Raw genomic sequence first — 6,000 nt, 5'->3', positions numbered from 1 at the left:
AGAGAAACGGTGTCGTGTTCATTGTCAAAAATAGTATTTCAAGATCTACCTTGAAGTACAACGGATTTTACAGGGAAAATGCTAAATGGTACAGGAAGCATCAAAAGAAGATGGAAGGAATACACAGAGTCACTATACCAAAAAGAACTGCACAATGTTCAACCATTTAAGGAGGTGGCATATGATCAGGAACCGATGGTACCGAAGGAAGAAGTCCAAGCTGCACTGAACACGTTGGTGAAAAACAAGGCTCCAGAAATTGATGGAATACCAGCTGAGATGTTTCAACAAATGGATGTGGTCCTGGAAGTGCTCACTTGTCTATGCCAAGAAATTTGGAAGACAGCTACTTGGCCAAATGCCAGGAAGAGATCCATATTTGTACTCATTCCAAAAAAAGGGTAATCCAATACACTGCTAAAATTACGGAACAATATCATTAATATCACACCCAAATAAAATTTTGCTGAAGATCATTCAAAAGCAGCTGCAGTAGGACATCGACAGGGAACTGCCAGAAATTCAAGCTGGATTCAGAAGAGGACGTGGAATGAGGGATGTCATTGCTGATGTCAGATGGATCCTGGTAGAAAGCAGAGAATACCAGAAAGATGTTTACCTGTGTTTTCTTGACTATGCAAAGGCATTTGACTGAGTGGATGTGATGATTAAGATTGTGTGTCAACTTGGCTGGGCCATGATTGTCGGTGTTTTGGCAGTTGTATAATGTTGTGATCACTTCCCTGTTGAAATATGATATGTGAGTACCCCCATGATGGAGTCTGCTGAGTGGTACTGGCAGGAGTGGGCCTGTGGTAGCTCACTGCCCCCTCAGCCTTCATCTCTCCACCTTCCACAACCTATTTTCTTCCTGCTCACGTTGCCAAGGTTTTTGGCTTGTTCTGGATCCAGCAGCTGCCTCTTGTCGAATCTTCAGTTGTTGAGACTTGAGCTAGCAGCCTATCTGTCCATCTTGGGATTCGTGGATCTTCACAGCCTGTGAACAAGAGTCCTGCTCCCCGACCTGCCCATCTTGGGTTTGCCAGCTCCTGCAGCTGCATGAATCAGGAGAAACCTTGCCTTCTGACCTTGGGATTCCTTGACCTTCACAGCCTGTGAGCGGAAGCCCTGCTCTCCAATCTGAGGATCTTGGGTTCACCAGCTTCTTCAGCTCCATGAATTGGGAAAGGCCTCTATCCTGATCCATGGACTTGGGATGTTCCAACCTCCACAATTGCGTGAGCTGTTTCTGTGATATAAATCTCTCTATATATATTTATAAGCTTTACTGGTTTTGCTTCTCTAGAGAACCCAGCCTAAGACAGTGGATCATAACAAATTTTGGATAACAATGCAAAGAATGGGAATTCCAGAATATTTAATTGTGCTCATGAGGAAACTGTACTTAGGCCAAGAGACAGTCGTTTGAACAAAACAAGTGGATACTGCATGGTTTAAAGTCAGGAAAGGTGTGTGTCAGGGTTGTATCCTTTCACCATACCTATTCAATCTGTATGCTGAGCAAATAATCAGAGAAGGTAGACTATAGGAAGAAGAGTGGGGCATCAGGATTGGAGGAAGCCTCATTAACAACCTTCGAGATGCAGATGACAAACCTTGCTTGCTGAAAGTGAAGAGGACTTGAAGCACTTACTGATGATGATCAAAGACCACAGCCGTCAGTATGGATTATACCTCAACATAAAGAAAACAAAAATCCTCACAACTGGACCAATGAGCAACATCATGATAAATGGAGAAAAGATTGAAGTTGCCAAGGATTTCATTTTACTTGGATCCACAATCAATGCCTGTCTTAGTCATCTAGTGCTGCTATAACAGAAATACCACAAGTGGATGGCTTTAACAGACAGAAATTAATTTTCTCAGTCTAGTAGACTAGCAGTCCAAATTTAGGGTGTCAGCTCCAGAGGAAGACTTTCTCTGTCTGTCGGCTCTGGAAGAAGGCCCTTGTTATCAACCTTCCCCTGGACTAGGAGCTCTAACTCGCAGGAACATCACATCCAAAGGGCATGTTCTGCTCCTGGCACTGCTTTCTTGGTGGTATGAGGTCCCCCTACTCTCTGCTTGCTTCCCCTTCCTTTTATCTCTTGTAAGGTAAAAGGTGGTACAGGTCACACCCCAGGGAAACTCCCTTTACATTGGATCAGGGATGTGACCTGAGAAGGGGTGCTACATCCCACACTAATCCTCTTTAACCACAGTCAGAGATTATGATTTATAACACATAAGAAAATCATGAAATGGAGGACAACCACACAATACTGGGATTCATGGCCTAACCAAGTTGACACATATTTTCGGGGGACACAATTCAATCCATGACAATGCCCATGGAAGCAGCAGTCGAGAAATCAAACAATGCATTGCAATGGGCAAATCTGCTGCAAAAGATCTCTTTCAAGTGTTAAAAAGCAAAGATGTCACTTTGAGGTCTACGGTGTCCCCGACTCAAGCCACGGGGTTTTCAATTGCCTCATAGGCATGTGAAAGCTAAACAGTGACTAAGGAAGACCACAGAAGAACTGATGCCTTTGAATTGCGGTGTTGCTGAAGAGTGTGGAATATACCACAGAAGAACTGATGCCTTTGAATTGCGGTGTTGCTGAAGAGTGTGGAATATACCACAGAAGAACTGATGCCTTTGAATTGCGGTGTTGCTGAAGAGTGTGGAATATACCACAGACTGCCAGAAGAACAAAAAAATCTATCTTGGGAGGACAGCCAGAATGCTCATTAGAAGAGAGGATGGGGAGACTTCATCTCACACACTTTGGACATGTTATCAGGAGGGACAAGTCCCTGGAGAAGGACATCATGCTTGGTAAAGTAAGGGATCAGTGAAAAAAAGGAAGGCCCTCAATGGATGGAGCAACACAATGGCTGCAACAATGGGCTCAAGCATACCAACGATTGTGAGGATGGTGCAGGACTGGCCAGTGTTTCATTCTGTTGTACGTAGGGTTGCTATGAGTTGGAACCAACTCAATGGCACCTAACAACAACAACAACAACCTCCCCCAAAAAACCCATTGCCATCTAGTTGATTCTGACTCATAGCGGCCCTAAAGGATAGAGTAGAATTGCACCATAGGGTTTCCAAGGAGTGCCTGGTGGATTCCAACTGCTGACTTTTTGATTAGCAGCTGTAGCTGTTAACTACTACACCACCAGGGTTTCCATGACAACAACCTATAAGTCAAATCCCCGGTGACCGCTCCTTAAATGTATCCCCACCTCCACCCCAGAAGTAATCACCATTTTTAATTTGGGATCTATCATTCCCATGCACATATTTATATTTTTAAAACACAAATTCATCTCTCTGAACACTATACATGGTTGCTGTGTGTGTGTTTTAAAGGGGAAGTTTCAAAACTGTGTGTAATAGGAAGTTAAAGCAAGCTGCCCCACCCCCACCCTAAGGCTTCGGACCCCCAAGATACCAGACCCCCTGTGCAGACAGGAAGCACATGGAGAGGCCTTCTGCCAAGAACCATGGGGGTAGGCGGGTGTGGGCAGCTCCCCCATTCCCAGCCGAGACTTCCAATGGCACAGCCTGACCTATATAGCATGAGCTCACCTTGGCCAGAGCTGCCCAGCTAGCCGCTCCCCAACTCTTGACCCACAGAAGCAGAGAGGGATCATGCCCATTGTGTTAGCCCCTGCCTGTTGGTGTAATTTCTTAAGCTGTTGAAGATGACTAATGCTTTGTCTTCTTCTACCGTTACCGTCATTATTATTGCTAACGAGAATGATTGCTTCAACCACTAATGTGCAGGCCACCCACCTCAGCTGTTCACACCACCCTCATGCCCATGAACCTGATCGACAGCCCAACCCCATAGGTCACTTCCACCCCATGTCTCCCCAAGACCTATCCTCTTGCCCACCGACCACCTGTGCCCATGCTCGCCTCCATGCCAAGCTCAGACCCTGCTGCTCTAACCTTTCCTTGGTCTCTTTCCTAGTCATATTCTCCTGGCAACACCCTAGCGGGTTAAATCCACCCTCTGTCCATCCATGCCACCCGAGCAGAGTTGGAGAAACACGCAGCCACAACATCATAAGCCTTCTGGGATGGTCACGCTTCCTGGCCCACCGCCTGCCCTCTACTGGGGTCCTGGATGCCAGCCTGACCTCCACCCTGTCCCCCACCCTTCAACGGGTAGACTTGCAAGCAGACAGCGGAGCTGCCCTCCCTGGTGACCCTGCCAATCTGTGCCCACAATTGCTGTCCTTCCCTCCTGTCCTGAGGTACACGGGGCCCTACCTCGAGCACCTGGGTCCCACTGCTCCCCCACCTGAGGACAGGGCTGAGTACACTCCTCCTCTCCACCCCTCCTGGCTCCCTACACAGCAACACCCCCAAAAGCCCTGTCCATGCCCACTGTCTCCCTTTAGCAAGGTCGGCAGTGACCGTCCATCACAAGACCGTGCCCAACACCCAATGCCCATGAGAGTGCTGTCCTCCCCACCCCCTTGTGAGGCACCTCTGGATCTCCCTAGTCCCAAGGTCGGCAGTGACCGTCCACTACAAGACCACGCGCAACACCCAATGCCCGTGAGAGCGCTGTCCTCCCCACCCCCTTGTGAGGCACCTCCCGGTCTCCCTAGTCCCAGTGTCACAGGCCGGGGAGTTACCTTTGGCCCTAGTCCATCTCCCCCGCTCCCTGGGTGGTCTCCCCCAGCCTCCCAACTCCAAAGGCCCCTATCCCCAGCACCTCTCAAACCTGCTTCTCCAGCCTGGCCCTGAGCTCAGGCCCTCAGTCCACCAAGGTGACCCTCGTTGGACCCAAGCACCCACTTCCTGTCTGACAGGCTGTCCCAACTCAGCTTGTGGAGACCCCCTCCCCCCCGCCCCCCCGCTGGCAGTCCTGGTCTCCTCTCCCCCTCACACCCACGTCCACTCTATCAATAAATCCAACCACCACTCCCTGCTCTGATGTCACCCTCTGGCCACAGTCGTTGTCTTCTGAGGAGAGCAGGACCCCCACCAGATCTAGCCTCAACCACTGCTCCCACAGTCTGTTCTCAACACAACAGCCAGAGAGCCAATAAAACTTAAGTCCAGCTTGTCCTTCCTATGCGTGAGCCATCCTGAGCTTTGAGTAAAAGCCCAAGTCCCTTAAGTGGTTGTGGTAGTTGTTAGGTGCCATCAAGTGATTCTGACTTATATGACCCTATATGACAGACTAGAACTGCCCATAGGTTCTTCCAGGATGTAATCTTTATGGGACCAGATCACTAGGTCTTTCTCCCTTGGAGCTGCTGGTGGGTTTGAACTGTGGACCTTTCGGTTAACAGCCAAGCTCTTAATGATTAGGCCACCTTAAGTCCTTATTGGTGAGGAGGGCTAAATGCTCCCTGGCTGGACCTCAACCTATGGACATGAGACATGACGTCTGGTGTCTCAGGGCCTTTGTACCACTGTGTCCTCCTGCAACGCCTTCTTGGCTCTCCCTCCCTCAGGTCATCCAGTCTTGGCACAAACATAGCCTTTTCCCCAGGGCCATGTCCTTCCCTGCTTTGACTTCACTCCCCACTGCCCTCTGCCTTAGTGCTGCTTAGTTCCCTCCCTCCCAGCCACGCCAACCCCACAAGGTGGCCCTGCAGTCCACTCCCTTCCCATGCACCCCCAGATGGCACTGGGAATTAGGGAGCCCTGCATAAGTGCCATCACGCACTCAGAGGTCCTTGTCACGGCCGTCATGGATGGTCCAGGCCAACTCCTAGTGCCTTTCCCCAGGGCTCTGAATCCGTTCATCTACTTCCCTTTCTGCTGCTCTCCCCAGACACCATGCTGTCCACTGGCTCCTTCCCTGGCCCTGGGGACAGCACTCCAGCTGGAACAGGTGTCCCGCCCTTCCAACCCATCCGCTGGGCTGCTTGGATACCTTGGTCCCCTGCAGCTCCACATAAGAGGATCCCAGGGTTGTCTCAGGCACCCACCACCTGGGCCGCAGTGGGTGGGGAGGT

Source organism: Elephas maximus, chromosome 7 (genome assembly GCF_024166365.1).
Source record: "Elephas maximus indicus isolate mEleMax1 chromosome 7, mEleMax1 primary haplotype, whole genome shotgun sequence".
NCBI classification, from domain to species: domain Eukaryota; kingdom Metazoa; phylum Chordata; class Mammalia; order Proboscidea; family Elephantidae; genus Elephas; species Elephas maximus.
The sequence above is the reverse complement of the archived record's forward strand: the minus strand, read 5'-3'. Positions refer to the sequence as shown.